Source organism: Cervus canadensis, chromosome 15 (genome assembly GCF_019320065.1).
Source record: "Cervus canadensis isolate Bull #8, Minnesota chromosome 15, ASM1932006v1, whole genome shotgun sequence".
In the NCBI taxonomy this organism is placed as follows: domain Eukaryota; kingdom Metazoa; phylum Chordata; class Mammalia; order Artiodactyla; family Cervidae; genus Cervus; species Cervus canadensis.
Genome location: NC_057400.1, coordinates 25,927,744 through 25,946,077, shown reverse-complemented (window position 1 = coordinate 25,946,077; position 18,334 = coordinate 25,927,744). Strand labels below are relative to the sequence as shown.

At 36.2% G+C, this 18,334-nt stretch overlaps 1 long non-coding RNA gene across 3 annotated transcripts in view; it reads right to left on the bottom strand.

Annotated features, from left to right (window-relative positions):
- Positions 1-18,334, bottom strand: part of LOC122453706 — a 260,333-nt gene that overhangs the window by 138,724 nt on the left and 103,275 nt on the right. For all 3 annotated transcript variants that reach the window (XR_006273144.1, XR_006273145.1, XR_006273143.1), the window contains one exon: positions 10,683-10,767. This is a non-coding gene — a long non-coding RNA (uncharacterized LOC122453706). The remainder of the gene's footprint in view (positions 1-10,682; positions 10,768-18,334) is intronic.

The window sequence follows — 18,334 nt, the reverse complement described above, 5'->3', positions numbered from 1 at the left end:
ATTTCTTATTAACCACAAATATTAGATACAGGAGAACATTACTAAAATAGACACTTCACTGCTTTTCTTACCAACTCTGTGATATTCTAACACCCACTGCCATTCTCCTTGAGAATGGGGATATCATTCTGAAATGCCTACGAGTCCATATCAGTCCTCTCAATTTTATATCCTTCATTTCACTCTTATGCTTTATAATATAAACCTTAGTTTGTTTATATTATATTATAGTATAGTTTATCACACAGACTTTTTGTGCTTTATGCCCATTTCACTTCCAGTACCTCCTTCTGGCCACCAAAATATATCCTCTTGCCCAACCTAAATCATTTAAATTTTAGAACATTTCAAGCTTTTGTAGACAACTATGTCTTATGTGGGGCTTGGCTGGTGGCCCAGTGGTAAAGAACCCACCTGCCAATGAAAGAGACATTTTGGGTTCCAACCGAGGGTTGGGAAGATCCTCTAGAGAAGGAAATGACAACCCATTCAAGTATTCTTCCCTGGGAAATCCCAGGGACAAAGGAGCCTAGCAGGCTGTAGTCCACTGGGTCACAAAAGAGTGGGGCATGACTGAGCGACTGAACAACCACAGATGTTTCATATGGTTTCTTCTGCTTGCAGGGCCAGTAAACTTCTCATCATCCATCACCACTGTAGCCATCATCATCTTTTTTTTTCCCAGTAGATTAACTCTTATAGTCTCCAAAACTTAATTTCCATGTGCGTTCTATGACTAGGGGCCTCTTTGTGCTTTGCTTGAGCTTTAGGTATATCTCTCTTGATACATTTTCCTGTGATAATTGTTTATATTTGATATCTAGTATCCCAGGTAGGATTTCAAGTACATGAAAATCGAGGATTATACCTCCTTAATTTTGAATTAATGTCTCTCACATAGCAGGGAAACAATAAAATGTTGTTGAATTAGTGAATGAATGAATGAGTAAACTCTACTTTGACTACATTAGGTAACAGCATATTCATTTTATACATCCTGTAGTTATAAAGACATGCAAAATAAAGAAAAATTTCATTGTGTCATCTATAATGTAAATGAAAGTTGCTCCTTAAAGATATGTTTAAACAGTAATTAAAATAGCTTGAAATGGTCTCCTCTAAATAAAAATATATTTAGTCTCTTTTTCATCGAGCATTCTCTTTTAATGCAATCCTTTCCCTCCTTACATGAATGTTGCTGCTTTTCACTTTCTAAGGTTTTACACAGTTGTGTCCTGGATTTGAATTTCCCTGGATGACCCTGTTATTTTAATATTGCTTTTCTTGTTTGTTTTCAGAATAATTTATGTTTCACACTTAATTTGCATTTTTTTTTTTTTCTAATTTCATGAGATTGAACAAGAATATAGCTTTCTGGTCTCATACGACAAGTCAGCAGGAAAATGTACTGTACGTATTGGAAGTTGGAAAACAGTGATTTAAAAAAAATATTTTTTTGTTTTTTTGTGCAATTCCCTCTATCCTAAAAATCGTCATTTCTTTGAAACATATATGCTGGTAAATTGGCATAAGCCTGGTGGATATTCAGTTTGGGCTTATAGAAAATAGTTAATCATACTTTTCCTTATGTTAAATACCTGTGATAAGAACAAATCTCAAATATTAAGGGATTATTAAAAATGAATTTTTAAACATCTGGATTATATTTTATAAAATATTTATGAGAAAGTTGAGCTTGTTTCTATACTTTAAACTTTTTGTTGCTGTTGTTGAAGAAAATTATAGATGCACATGGAGTTATAAGTCATAGTACACAGATTCCATGTTCCCTTTACTCCGTTTTCCCCAGTGGTATCATCTTGCAAGACCATAGTACCATATCACAATCAGGATATTGACACTGATACAGCCAGCACATTTCTGTCACTGCCCAAACAACTCACATTTCTCTCTCTAGTCTCCGTGCCTCCCTCATTCTTAAACTGTGGCAACCACTAGTCTATTTTCTGTTTGTATAATTTTGTCATTTCAAGAAGGTTATGTATATGAGATCATTCAGTATGTAACTTCTGGAGATTGGCATTTTTCACTGTGTAACTCTCTGGAGATTCACCCAAGTTGTTCTGTGCGTCAATAGTTCATTCCTTTGTAATTTCTGAGTAGTATTCCACATACCTAAGACTGTTTAGTCATACACCACTGAAGACCATCTTGGTTGTTTCCAGTATTTGGTTATTATAAATAAAAATGCTTTGGATATTTGTCTAGAGGTTACTGTGTGAATATGAGCTTTTATTTCTCAGGGATAAATGCTCCAAAGCGCAATTACTGGATTGTATGGTGTTTGCATGTTAAATTCCTTATACTGAGAAACTTTTTTATAAAGTGCCTGAACAATTTTTCATTCTTGCCAGCAACATATGAGTGATCCAATTTCTCCTCATCTTTATGAGCATTTAGTTTTATGACTATTTTTTTAAATTTCAATCATTCTGGTAGACATGTGGTGGTATCTTACATTTTAAATTTTCATTTCCTTAATGACCAATTATGTTGAACTTACTGAATGAACTTATTTGCCCCCCTATATATCCTCTTCAGTGAAACGTATGATCAAGTCTTTTGCCTATTTTCTAATTGTATTGTTTGAGATTTTATTGTTAAACTTTCAGAGCTCTTTACATGTTCTAGATAGTATAGTTTGGTAAGATATGTGATTTGTAAATATTTTCTCCAAGTCTGTAGCTTGTTTTCTCATTGTCTTAAAAGCATCTTTTCCAAAGCAAAAGTTTTTAATTTTGATGAAACACAATTAATTCAATTTTTCTTCTAAGGATCATGCTGTTAGATCCTAAATATTTTCACCTATAATTTTTTCAAAAGTTTTATAATTTTATGTTTACATTTAAGTCAATAATTCATTTTCAAATAATTTTTATTTTAGATAATAGGTCTTGGTCAAGGTTATATTTTTGCCTATGATTGTTCAATTGCTCCAGCATATTTTGTTGAAAAGGCTATCTTTCCTCCATAAAATTGCTTTTATATTTTTTAAAAATTCAGTTAAGCATACTTGTGTGGATCTAATTATGGCTTCCTTATTGTATTCCATTGATCTATGTGTATGATCACCAATGCCACAGTCTTGAATGCTTTAGCTATATATATATTATATTATATAATTTAGCTATATATAATTCTTAAAATTGGGTAGATGGGTTCCTCCCTTTTCACTCTTTTTATAAAGAATTGTGTTAACTATTCTAACTCCTTTGCCTTTTGTTGCAAATTTCACAATACTCTTCTCTGTATATACAAAATAATTTGGCATTTTAATAACAATTGCAGTAAACCTATTTATCAATTTGAATACACTTGAAATCTCTACTATGTTGAGTCTTCCAATCCATGAACACAGTTTATCTGTTTATTTAGATCTTTGGTTTCTTACAGCAGTATGATATATTTTTCAGCATATAAGTCCTATCCATACGGTTTTAGGTTTACACCTAAGTGCTTCTCTTTTTGTGAGCAAGTGTGTCATTATATTTTTACTTTTGGTGTCCACTGTGTTCATTGTCAGCATTTAGAAAGACAATTCCTTTTTGGATGTTTATATTGTATCCTGCAAACTTGCTGAATTCTCTTATTTTCTAGGAATTGTTAAGAATCTTGGGAATTTTCTATGTAGACAATTATGTTATCTGCAAATAGAGTTTTATTTCTTCCTTTTCAAACTGTGTGCCATTTATTTTATTTCCTTTGCTAACCTTGTTGCCCTTGCTGGGACTTCCAGCACTGTGTTGAAAAACAGCGAAAGCAGATATGCTTGCTTTGCTCCTGACTGCAGGGGAAAAGCATTCTAATTCTTCATCCTTAAATATTGACTGCAAGACTTTTTTATAGGAGCCTTTTATCAAATTGAAAAAATTTCCTCAATTCCTATTTTTCTTAGAGTTTTTCATGAATGGGTATTGAATTCTGTCAAATGTCTTTTCTGTATCAATGATATGATCATATGCTTTTTCTACTTTGACCTGCTAAAACAGTGGATTATATTCATAGTTTTTTTTTTTTTTAATATTGAAGCAATCTCACATCACTGTAATAAACCCAATTTAGTCATATTATATTTTCATTTTTATACAGTTTGATATATTTTTAATTTTTGAGGCTTTCTTTTTGACCCATAAATTATTTAGAGGTCTACTGTTTAATTTCTAGTTATTTGAGAACTTCCTGTTTTTCTTTTTTTTAATTGGAGAAAAATTGCTTTACAATGTTGTGTTGGTTTCTGCTGTACAACAATGCAAATCAGCCATAATTATACATATACCACCTCCCTCTTGAGAATTTCCTGTTATTTTCTGTTTTCAACTTCTAGCTTGATTTCATTTGGTCAGAGAACAAATTTTGTATAATTTCAATTCTTTTAACATTATCAAGATTGTTTTTTGGCCCAGCATACGATTTACTTTTCTGCCCTGCCCTATTCTCCTTATCCTTCTAACACTCCATAAATGACTGTTAGATCTTTAGATACAGTCCTGAAGGGATTAAGTCTCGTTGATTTTTCCTCCCAGTCTATTTTCTCTTCATTTTTCAAATTGGGAAAATTTTATCGTCTACATTCTTTCCTCTATTCCCTCTTTCCTACTGTTGAACCCATTCACTTTTTACATTTTTCAATTCTAAATTTCCATTTGGTTTTTCTTTTGTGTTCTATTTATATGCTGACATTTTCTTTCTCTTTACTAGAATTTTAAAATTCATTTGACCTGTGTATTATTGGTCAAAGATCAACTAGTCATTTAAGCATTTTATGATGACTGCTTTAAAATCTTTATCAAATAATTCTAACATCTCTGTCTTCTTGGAACTGACATTTATTCGTTGTATTTTTTTCAAAGATTTGCCCAGACCTTGATAGGACTAGTTTTTTATTGAACTTGGACTCTGGGTTATCAAGTTATGACACTCTGGATATTATTTAAATCTTTTACTTCTGCCAACTTCCTCTCATACCCACTCCAGCATGGGAACATGGGGCACACTGCATCACTACCAGTTTGAGAAAGCAGTTCCAGTTCCCCAGCTCAGCCTCCATTCACACTCATGGGGGTTTGAAATCACATGGTGTCTGAGTAGTATCAGTAGAGAACCAGAAAGTAGCCAGAACTTCCACCTTTGCCCAGGAATACTAGGGTGCATGTCTAAAACTTTATATCACACCCATACCTAAAATGATATAAGCACATCCCAGCCTTAGGCACTTCAATGAATAGCATTTTCAAACCAATAATAGTCCCTAGTAAAAAATATATATATATATGTGTGTGTGTGTGTGTGTGTGTGTGTGTGCATGTGTGTGTATATATATATATATCACAGGCAGATGTTACAACTTTAAAATCAATATTTAAAACCATTTAGAAATTAAAACAGCTAAAAAATTAGGGTTAGTGAATCTGAAAGATTATTGATATTGGTAACCTTTATTGATAAAGGTTATTCATAAATCCTGAAATTTCTTTTAATAATTTTGAATCCAACAGATTTTTCCCATCAGTTTATAAGCATACACATGATTAGTGCAGCTATCATACAGCTAGCATGAACAACATGCTAGCCTTTTAGAGCACAACTAGTCCACAATAAGATAGATGAATTCAGTACACGTAAAACAACAATGTAATGCCAACCCCTCAACTCTGACTCCAGTTCACTGCCAGTCAACCAGCAGAGTTCCCACTCCAACTGGGGCTACATAGCTTCCTCCTTGGAAACCTGAAATAAATTCCAAAAGGTCTTTATTCACGATGGGCATAGTAAGCTCTGCACCCGACTGTGAAGTGGATGTGTCCTACCTTTGCTGCTGAGCCTAGAGAACCACAGCAAAGGAGCAGATCGCAGACCTTACTCTCCTGCTGACCATCTGCAAGCTTTCACTATCAGACCCAGCCTGGCTGGGTGTTTAAGGCCAAGATATACAGCCTACAGGCAATAGGCCATGATGTCTAGCTGTTCTGGTCCTGACCAAACAGGGGCCCACCAGCCTGTGCTTTACTGAACACACAGGGTTCTACCAGATAATGCAATTTCATGGGCCAAAATCTATATACAGTCTGAATACATGCCACTTTTTCTTCTGACATGAAAAACACTCATATCATATGACAGAATGCAAGCAAATATTCACAGCAAAGTAAAGTTTTTAAAGACAAATCTCATTTTCCTACTAATATTCTGATAATTCATGGAGCATAAAATTCTCAAAATGTTCATGGTGATAGAATACTTAATAAGCCTTTCAAGATTTGATGAGAAAAGATAGAGCTATTGGCCAGACCCATGCACACTAGTTAGTCAATACTGAGGGAAGCGTTGAGATTTCTAAGAGCCTTAGTCTCTAAGTACATCATTTTTTCCCAAGTGCTGTTTTCGATATAAAATCATCATTTAAGTATGCTTATCACATGACTTCTTCCTCAACTGTCAACAAGATAATTGACACTCTCTCTAAAACAGGTGGTTCTCCAACAAGCAAGAACTCTGCTCAATGTTATGTGGCAGCCCGTGTGGGAGGCGAGTTTGAGGGAAAATGGATACATGTATATGTATATGTATGACTGAGTCCCTTCACCATTTCCCTAAAACTATCACAATATTGTTACTTGGCTATGCTGCTGCTAAGCCACTTCAGTCGTGTCCGACTCTGTGCAACCCCATAGACGGCAGCCCACCAGGCTCCCCCATCCCTGGGATTCTCCAGGCAAGAACACTGGAGTGGGTTGCCATTATCCTTCTCCAATGCATGAAAGTGAAAAGTGAAAGTGAAGTCGCTCAGTCGTGACTGACTCGTTGCGACCCATGGACTGCAGCCTACCAGGTTCCTCCGTCCATGGGATTTTCCAGGCAAGAGTATTGGAGTGAGTTGCCATTGCCTTCTCCGTAATTGGTTATACCTCAACATAAAATGAAAAGGTAAAAAAATAAAACAGGGGTTCTTGGCATTAATAGGTGTTCAACCAAGTTTTCAGGAGTGCATCTTAAACAAAAAACAATAAAGATATTGTCTTGTATTTTTCGTAAAGCTAATTCAAAATGTTTGACTTCATACTTTTTCTATTTATTCTAAAAAATGTTTGTTGATAAATGAGAGATTTATAATAAGAGGTGTTATGTTTTCATTGCTCTTTTCATTAAGTAGAAAGTTGCCAATTCAATGTAAGTACTTATTTTTATTTAATTTTACTGGTCTATAAAATATAAGTCAGGGAGTCCTATTACAAAATAACTATTAACATTCCTTTTACCTTGTACACAATTCAGAAATACATTTCAAAATTAATTTTCCAAAATCAAGATTAAAATGAATGGGCTAAAGGTATAACAACTAAAAGAATGGAAGTCAAATAATATCATTTGCAAATTGTTTTCATATTTAAGAGTAGCAAAGCTGTTGTGTGAAAAGTGTCTATAAAAATATGTCTGAAACAAAGAAAGAAAACAAAGCCTCATGAGACCCAACCTATTGGATAGCCTAAAATATCATTATGCACCAAATGGCTGGTGTTTATGGGTGATATACAAACTGATATAATCCCTGTTAACACAACATAGCAACTGGAGTTACATCCTGGCATCCCTTCAGAGGGGTCCCCATTGACACCTATAGAAACAATCAGTTCTCACTTGGTTTTTAATTTTAGTTGTCACTAACAATGCCCCCACCTTGTGGCTTAGCATCTCATTATTAACTCACAAGCATGAAACAAGAACTTAAGGAACGTTTGGGGATTTATTTTCCAGCAGCTGAGCTATTAAAGGTGAGGGCAGAGCAAACACTTGTTGGTGTGGGACAGTAATTAAGGTTTAGGCAGAAGGTACAGAACTGTAATCTTAGCTAACACTGTTCATATCTGGTGTCTCATCTCAATTAGTATGTGTGTGTATATATATATATACACACATATACATATATACACATATATATTTTATATATATATATATATATAATATACAGGGATCGGGAAGATCCCTGGGAGTACAAAATGGCTACCTACTCCAGTATTCTTACCTGGAAAATCCCATGGACAGATGAACCTGGCAGGCTACAGACCCTGGGATTGCAAGGATCAGACACAACTTAGCAACTAAGCGATCACCACCACTTACAAAGCCATAGGAATCGATTTGAGGAGTCTTGTTTAAGAGTGCAGATGGGGACTCTCTTGTTAGCACTGTTGATACCTTCAAAAATGACAAGTATCTTATTTCAGAAAATGCTATTATTATTATTAATTTTGCTTTGCTTTGCTTTGCTTCTGCTTCCCCTTTCTTCTGCTCCTTCTCCTTTTCCTTCTTCTTCTTCAGCTATCACCTGTCTCTGCCACAGAGCTATGTCCAAGGGCCATGTTGACCCATGCAAAACAGAATCCTCCTTCTAAATACCATGAATAATAACAGGCTGTATGAGAATATGGTTCACTTATAAAAAGCTGTGAAGTATAAATGAAAGAAAATAGGCCTTTAAGTTGTGAGACAAGACTAGTCCTACCTTTCCTGCCATTCAGCTAGATAAATTTAGACATTCAATGCTTTTATCACCATTTCTGGACCCCAATACCAATATTCATCTTGTGTTTTCTTACAAGGCATTTGTGAGAAATATAGTTCTATTATTAATATAAATTAAAATTTTATTATTATTTTAACATATGGAACTTATAATCAGATATTGTTTTCCCTTTCAAAAGTAGAAATTGTTGCCTCCTTTAATTTTGGGGTCTATAATCAATAGGTCCAATGAGATCTCTGCATTATAAAGACAAGGACAACTGAGGTCTAGACCAGTGAATTTTCAAGAATCAGCACATTAACTTCACTGGGTATGTGAATACATGCCTCTCACCCACCCTGCCCTCCCACCAGACTGGCTGAGTCAGAATCTCTAAGGGTAGGTTCCACCCAGGAATCTGTATTTCTAACAAGCCTGACCAGTGATTCCCACAACCATTTCAGCTGAGCACTCTTGGTCTAAACTGCCTCCTGGCAGAGGATAGAGTACAGAGTCAAAGCCAGGCTAAATCCCATAGTCCCTGAATTCTAAATCAGACTTCTCTCAACTATGCAAATGTAATATTTCTTTTTTCTAAACTTCAATTTGATCTTTATGTTGGCTCTTTGGTTTTGTATTAATAAAGTGTTTAGGGAGACCATAAAGAACACCATGTGTGCTTTTTACTATAGTTTTTGCATATGTTATCTGTACTATTCCTCAGATAAAAGGAACACTTCTACATTCTTGCAGGTATAACCTTCAACTATAACTTTCTAGATTTAGTACATTCTTATACAAAGTCAGAGGTCCTAGCTGTTATATTTATATATGACAAATGATTAAATGAAGGCAAGAAAAGACACACTTTAAAGCCTTCTATAAACAAGATTCTAAACCACTGAAGTACATGGTAGCTCCTCTTAAAAGAAAGAGATGCTTATGTGGGATAATTCCATATGAACAAATTATTGTTATCTCAGCAAGCATTTGCAATACTAAAATGATCTTCTCACTCTCTCTTTACTAAAAAGGTTTGAAATGGAACTGAGTGGGAAAATAAACAGGAGTTCTGCTCCTCTTGGAATCATTTGGTCACTAAAAGCAGCAAAACTTCAGAATCATTAATTTTGGTGATTATTTTAAGTTAAAAGTAAACACAAACTGTTGCTTTCTTCTGCCTTAAGACTAGTCAGGTAAGACTAGATGAGCTAGAACCTGAGCCAGTCCCCTCAGTGACAGCAATCTTGTCTTTTAACTTTAGTATTCAGGAGAAGTATTATTGTTTTCCATACATGTATTACTATTGGAAAAATTAAGAAGCACTGCAATTATAAAAAGGTACTAATTTATTTCACTATTTCATAAGAGAAGAGTTCCTAGGTTTTTTCTCCCAACAGTCAACAGTGAGAAGTTGTGGTATAACTACTATGGAAAACAGTTTGGAAGTTCCTCAAAAAAATAAAAATGGAGTATCCATATGAACAGCAAATCTACTCCTGGGCATCCATCCATACAAAACTATAATTCAAAAATATACACACACCGTTCTGTTCACAGCAACACTATTTACAATAGACAAGACATAGAAGCAACCTAAATGTCCATGGACAAATGAGTAATAGCTAAAGAAGATGTGTTATATATACATGGTGGAATACTACTCAGCAGTTAAACAAAAGAATGAAATAATGCTATTTGCAGCAATAAGGATGGACCTAGAGATGATCATACTAAGAGAATTCAGAAAGGGAAAGACAAATACCATATAATAAAACTTATGTGTGGAATCTAAATTATGACACAAATAAACTTGCTTATGAAATAGGAATACACTCACAGACATACCGAATAGACTTACGGTTACCAAGACAGAGGCAGGGTCGGGGGTGGATGGATTATGAGTTTGGGATTAACAGATGTAAACTATTATATACAGAATGGATAAACAACAAGGTCCTACTGTATAGCACAGGGAACTATATTCAACATCCTGTAATAAAACATAATGGAAAAGATATAAAAAGAATATACATATATATGTATAACTGAATCAATTTGCTATATACCAGAAACTAACACAATATTATAAATCAGCCATGCTTCAATAAAAAATAAATCTTAAAAAGGTGAGAAATTAAGAAACTCAGCATTTACCTACCTCATGATGCTGACATACTAAATTTTCATTTTCCTACTTCTTGAGCTTCCTCATCATGCTATCTTCTGTCATTGCAAGGCACACTCTACCAGAAACAAAATAGAAAGAAAATACATTTGCTTAAGGATTCATTATGTATCAGAAATTGTGTCTAATCAAATTGAATTAAATTCCATTGCAAATAAAAACAATATTTACCAGGGGTTTGACCAAAGTACTTTAAGGAGAATTTAAAATTTACAAATATCAAAACACACATAAAGTGTTTGTATAAACACTACATCATTGTAATTCCCTGTTTCTACAGTATGCAAATGAAACACAAAGATAATACAAAACTCATTAGTAATAAAAAATAATAAATAATACAAGAATAAGGAAATGGAGAGTGTGGGATACAGTAAGACAACAACAGGTGAACATTTTCAATCAATTTAATTATCAACTTTTTTCATTGCACCAAATTACATCTGCATATCTGGGCCTATAAAAAATGTAAGATGGACTGAAATCTGGAATAAAGGAAATCAGATGTGATTAGTTTGGAAAAAGTAAAAGAAAACTAAATTATTTAGCAGAGGTTGAGAGAAAAAAATCAAAATTTAATCAATAATGTGAAGAGAGAATCTGGTTAGATCAGATGTAATTCAGTACCGGGTCCTAAAGAAACTGTGAGGAGACCAAATTTGTTATTGCTTTTTTCCTGGCCCTTGGTGACTGGTGGCTGTCCAAGGACTTGACACTATGCTTCTTGTTGGACATTGCTGTAGTAATCAAAACACTTTGGTAGCATTCCCTGGTAGCTCAGCTTTTTAAAAAATCCACCTGCAGTGTAGGTGACCCCAGTTCAATTCCTGGGTCAGGAAGATCCCCTGGAGAAGGGATAGGCTACCCACCCAGGATTCTTAGGTTTCCCTGGTGGCTCAGCTGGTAAAGATTCCACCTTCAATGCAGCAGACCTGGGTTCAATCCCTGGGTTGAAGGTCCCCTGGAGGAGGGGATGGCAACCTACTCTAGTATTCTTGCCTGGAGAATCGCCATGGGCAGAGGAGCCTGGTGGGCTACAGTCCATGGGGTCACAAATGTCGGACATGACTGAGCAAAAAAGCACAGCACACACACAACAGGAAACCCGCTCACATAACCTAACGAACAACAGTCATTTAGGGGGAGAAGAATTCAAAAATACACAGTCTAGGGGTAGAGTTAGTTTTAACATGGCCACTTTCAAAAACTTACACATAATTTAACTCTTTTTCACTTTGCCTCCATCTCAGCTGTTTTACCCTGAGTTGACTTTAACATAATCTCTTCAGTCAGGATACCAAGATGGCTTCCGGAAGTGCTAGGCTTTTGCGGTAACCTCTCAACAACTGTAGCATAGAGACTCCTCATTTAACCCTATTGGCCAGGTTATGAATCGCACATTCATTGCTTAACCAATCACTGTAGCCATGAAAGTCATTATTTTAATGAGGAAACCCATGTCAAGATTTCTTCTAGAACTGAGGGATGTGAACCTCAATAGAATGATGTAAGAGTAAGAGTGAGACTGGGTTTTTCTTCCTTCTAAAAATCAGGGTGACTTTTATCCAAAAGAGAGGGAAGGAATGGGAGATTTTTTTCCCTAAAAAATCAGTCTTACTCTTGCCCCCAAAAGAGGGGAGGAATGAGAGCTAGATCAAAACAAATATCCAGTGAAGCCTACAGCTCTGGAGAGTGATCCATGGTCCAACCCTTCCTTACCACCCACTTCCCACTTCTTAACAGAAGAAGAAAGAAGAAATCTTTATATTTCATTCTTCATGTTGCTCCTAAGTGAATCAGCTTCCTCAAGTATAAATTGTACCATTGTAGATTCATTATCACACCTAGGAAATTTAGGAATGATGGCAGGAAGTCCGTTAGCTTTCCTTACTCCTATCTCTGCTGAAGAACTCCCAGTGATACTGATGATCATTACTGTTGAGTAGATGTAGTTAAAACGTACTTTCTTAAGTTGGTATCTCTCCCTCTATGCGTTACCCACTGGTTCTAATTTTTGCTTCTAAACCTATCCAGGTTATGTTCATTTTGTGTTGTACATAATAGATTTTCACATGTTTAAAGGCAGGTTTATGCAACTGCTATGTATATAACACACTTTCCAGAAATTTGACATCCAACTATTATGTTCATTTTTTCTCCAACTATTTCACCACTTTTTTTTTCCCTGAACAACATTTTGGTTGAATCTCATATTAGAAGATTTTTTTTTTTATTGCCGCTATTTATTTTGTTTGTTTAATTTACATAGTCTCTGAAAGTCAAGGAAGAACTTGACTTCCAATGTGTAGCAACAAATTATTTATTTACATCACTACTCACACCTAAAGGTTTCCTATGTTAGATAGAAATAGAAATATACTAATTTCAGCTGTGAAGCAAAAAAAAAAATCTGTATTCCTATATATTTTTCTCTCCTGCTTCATCTTCAGGTTATTCTACTCCAAAACAAATGAACAAACAATTTGAGCCATATAGAGAGTGTATACTTTATCATCTCTCAGTCCACAAAAATGTATTTATTGCAGCAAATGGTTAGATTCCTGTTTGTGTGCCATGGGAACTGAATTTCTGCCCTAATGTTTTGGCACATCTTCAGTATACTTACCTCTGTAGGAGTGGTGTGTATCCACAATTATGTTATTTGAAAAGAATTTTTGTACTGGAAAATCCCATTGAGATGCAGCATCGCATTTCCAAGGGTGTTTTGGGACAAGAAAGAATGGGGCAGTAATATACAACCACTTGGTTACATCACTTATACCAGAGAAATTATCATTCAACTGCTGATGGGGAACCTTGTACTTCTCTATTATCAAAGATTTTGCAGAACTGCTCAATCCCTTCTATTCATTTCATTCCAGCTGTTCTAACACAAGGGATGAAACATTGTTAAAAAGGACAATACTATCATTTGGGGGGCTTTTGAAGGGGGTTTTGCTCAATTTGGACTGTGTGTGGAGCAAGCTCACTGCCTTATAACAAAGGCATAAAACTCAGTGGTGACAGGCAAGTCAAAGGCTAAAGAATTCATTAAAAGGAAGAAGCCTTAAATGATCAGCCATAAACAAGCAGCAGCAGCAGAAAGGAAGCAGGGAAAAGGTAGAGACCGTGAGAAGGAATGTGCACTGTCCCAGGACTGCAGCCTTTTATAATGCTTTGGGAAAATTCATTCGCAGGGCTCCACTGGCTCTTTCCTGAATTTGTCCTACATCAAAGAGTCACAAAGCTGTTCTCACTAGAGCCTATTTTTAGTATCTTTTAAGGGTGCATAGATTTGAAGTTTTTTGATAATAACATCATGAAATTGTTTTATATCAATTATCTGGTACTTGCTTGCTGTGTGATCTTGAAGGATAAACCTTGTCCTTTCCTTGGGAATCTTCCTTTTCTTCATATGATATTTCTGCCTATTTCACTTTCTGTTTACACTATAAATATCCACTAGCCTTTGTGATTCTTCTTTACTCTTTTCACTTTCTACTCCCATTCTTCTTGAATGTCAAATACATGAATACATCCTTCCATTCCCATTTCCTATTCCAGTGGAAGACATTGCAAATTATATGTGGAAATTTTACGGTATAGGAATTATTTTCAACATGTATTCCAAGAAGTTACCACTAAAGAGCAGAATTGAGAATTGAAATGAAATGGATTTTTTGCATCCTTGGTTAGGAATGTGAAAACTTAAGAATCCAGAAGGCTTCCAAAATGCTTCTCTGAATTGTGTGAAGAACATATTTATATACTTGCTCCAATAATGATAGTAAAGCTGATTGTCAAATCAAGATTATTATAGAAGATGATAGTGTATTTTCAGTTTGGTTCATATTTACTCCTCAAATATAGAGATCTAGTATTTGAGGATTCCCAATGACTTTTGAAAGTGATAATTTTCATACAAACAAAAAAGTAAACTATTGTAATTATGAAAAGCAATATAGACCCTGTCCCCCTTCCCTCTGCTCACATTCCATCCTCAAGACCTATACTAGTGTCTCACAAGTGATTTTCACTTGTGAGAGGAAAGAGACAGTGTTAGAAGCTGTTACTTCTATATGGAAAATTCTCTTTGAGGTAGCTTGTCTACTGGACCACCCCCCATCTCACTTCTCCCTCTCATAGTACTAGTGGGGTCTGGGGTCTTTCTTCCTTCTAATTAATAACAAACCAAAGGAATTCTTGAGCCTCACACATAGTCAAGTTTGGTTCACAAAAAATAAACTATATACATCATTGGATTCCATCTGAAATTACTAATCAGCCTATTTTTTTTTTTTTTTTGGCATATTCTCTTTTCTACATAAACTCCTACAATTCATGCAGTGGAGATAAATGACTGTGTGCAAGGATTTAGTCATCCTGATCTTGACCACGTAGTCACAGCAAATATGGCAATGCCTGCCACATTAAGGTGAGTACTCACAAGGTACATATGAAAGGACACAGGGAGAGGAATTTGAATGTCATCATCCTGTCCATAAAGTAAAATAGTATTAGGCAGTTCATTATACAGAGAGGATATTCAGCCCCAAAATAGATACCATGGGAAGCCTCTTGATTTTCTGACTTGGGTTGCATGATTATAAATAATATGGATATTCTCTCTGTGATAGGTTAAATCCCCAGCCTAAAGAACCTGAGAGCGCCTTCTGAACTGCCTAACTCTTATTTCTAAATCAAACTGACTTATTTCTCCTGCTGTTTTCCCCCCAACAAAACCACCTTCTTCATGTATCTGACCTTGCTGCACATAAATGACACACACACACACACACACACACACTTAACAGGAACAGAAATTATTCCAAAACCTACTCAAGATTTCTTCAAATGATTATGAGTCATATCTGGCTCCAATTCCTTGTGTTCCCTGAATTCTTCTTTACTGAATTGCTATTTAAAAATCTACCTTTAAACCTTCCTTGGGTTTCTCCAAGTAACTTTACACCCTCCCACCTTTCCAAAGCACCCGCAAACACAGGGCTAATTTTATATCATTTTGTTTTGTCTTGTTTATGGAACTGTGGGTTTGTGAGTCATGGGGAAAGGGGTACTGTGTCAGCCAAATATGTTTAAGTCCCTTTAGAGACATTCCTGTCCTCACATGCCATGGTGACCACCCCGCCACTAGACAAAGCTGTGCTGGATTCTCAAGGAACCTGGTGAGAAAGTACCAGGATGGGGGAAAGTTTATTTTATACTATTAGTATGTAGAGGACCAAGCATACTCATATACGTATTAACTGCAATCTTTACACATCTATTTGGATCACCGCTGCTTGAGGATACAGTGAGCAAACCTATCTTTCCTTTCCCACTGCAAACCCAACTCCCTTTCACTTTAGTCAGAAATAGGAACTTCCACAGTGAAGTGAGCAGAGCAGACCAATGAGCTTGTAAAGACAATATTAGCCATTTTATTGGCATGTGTTTATCCTTTAAATGCTATTGTCTGTGTCTTAGTGTACATTTATAAAAGTTATAAAAATAAATACCCAAACAAATATACATTGTGAGAGTGTAACCCCAACTTTTTATGACTTCAAAATAATGGGAAGTCTCTGTTCCTGAACCGCTTTCTGATGACACACACTCGGGGAATGTCCTCCGGGTAGTGGCAGCTTCTCCCCCACGTATTGAGACAACCCCCGACAGGACTGCCACGGGGCTGGGGTGCCTTCGGAGGGAGTTTTCAACCTTATCTACATGGAGCCACCACTTCTACCTCCTTTTTCAGGCCTGTCCCTTTCTTTCACCATCCCTCCTCTAACGTATGTTTGCTCAAGGAGCTAAGCATAAAAGGTATCACTTCTCTCCTGAGAGACGTCTTGTGACTGAACAAATACTGTGTTCCTTCTCCCTCTCCTGACTGTTCTGAGGTATGTTCCTGATCCATGATGCTAGCAGGAGAGAAACATATCCTGTCAAGGCCCAGTTCTAGGGCGTGTGGGATAAGTCTCCATTGTTACAGAGAGGGACATCCTTGGATCCTGAAGTGAATTGCTGCTTCTGACTTGGTGGATGATGTGGGCTTTAAATACTTGTGTACTTGACACAGTCCTTTCCCCTTCCCGATTTGTTTCTAGACTGTAAAAAGTCACAATGAGGAGTCACAAGACCTGCTTTATATTTGAATTCTTTACTTGGGTGCCCAGTACCTTACCTTTAGTAGCCCTTCACTGAATATTTGTGGATTTGGCAGGATTTATTTTAAATATTACAGACTTTATTTTCTTGGGCTCTAAAATCACTGCTGATGGTGACTGCAGCCATGAAATTAAAAGACACTTGCTCCTTGGAAGAAAAGCTATGAATAACATAGACCACATATTAAAAAGTAGAGACATTACTTTGCCAACAAAGGTCTATCTAGTCAAAGCTATGGTTTTTCCAGTAGTCATGCATGGATATGAGAGTTGAACTATAAAGCTGAGCACTGAAGAAATGCTTTTGAAAAAATTGATGTTGGAGAAGTCTCTTGAGAGTCCCTTCGACTGCAAGGAGATCCAACCAGTCAATCCTAAAGGAAATCAGTCCTGAATATTCATTGGAAGGACTGATACTGAAGCTGAAACTCCAATACTTTGGCCACCTGATGCGAAGAACTGACTCACTGGAAAAGACCCTGATGCTGGAAAAGATTGAAGGCAGGAGGAGAAGGGGATGACAGAGGATGAGATGATTGGATGATATTACCAACTCGATGGACGTGAGTTTGAGCAAGTACCAGGAGTTGGTGATGGAAAGGGAAGCCTGGCATGCTGCAGTCTGCAGGGTTGCCAAGTGTCAGACATGACTGAGTGATTGAACTGAACTTGAAATATAGTAGTTACACTAATCAAAAGCATTGGTTCTCCAATCTTAACATGAGTCAGAACCACCTAGAAACCTTTTTAAAACACAGATAACTAGACCTCAACCCCAGAATTTCTGATTCAGTAGGTCTGGTAAGAGATCCTAGAAACTTCATCTTTTCTTTCAAGTTCCTAGGTGGTGCTGATTCTGTTGGTTGGGGACTACACTTCAAAAACCACTGATCACAGACTCTAGGTTCATCCACATTACTACAAATGACCCAATTTCATTCCTTTTTATAGCTGAGTATATTCCATTGTATGTAGGGACTATATCTTTCTTATCCATTCATCTGTTGATGAGCATTTAGGTTGCTTCTGTGTCCTAGCTATTATAAATAGTGCTGCAATAAACACTGAGGTACATGTGTCTTTTTGAATGATGATTTTCTCAGGGTATATGCCCAGTAGTGGGATTGTTGGGTCAAATAGTAATTCTATTTTTAATTTTTTAAGCAACCTCCATACTGTTCTCTATACTGATTGTATCAGTTTATATTCCCACCAACCGTATGAGAGGGTCCCCTTTTCTCCACATTCTCTCCAGCAATTATTGTTTACAGATTTTTGATGAATCTAGAGTATGTCATACAGAGTGAAGTAAGTCAAAAAGAGAAAGACAAATATCACATGTTAATGTGTATATCGATTCCTGGGTTGGGAAGATCCCCTGGAGCAGGAAATGGCAATCCACTCCAATATCCTTGCCTGGAGAATCCTATGGACAGAGGAGCCTGGCAGGCTACA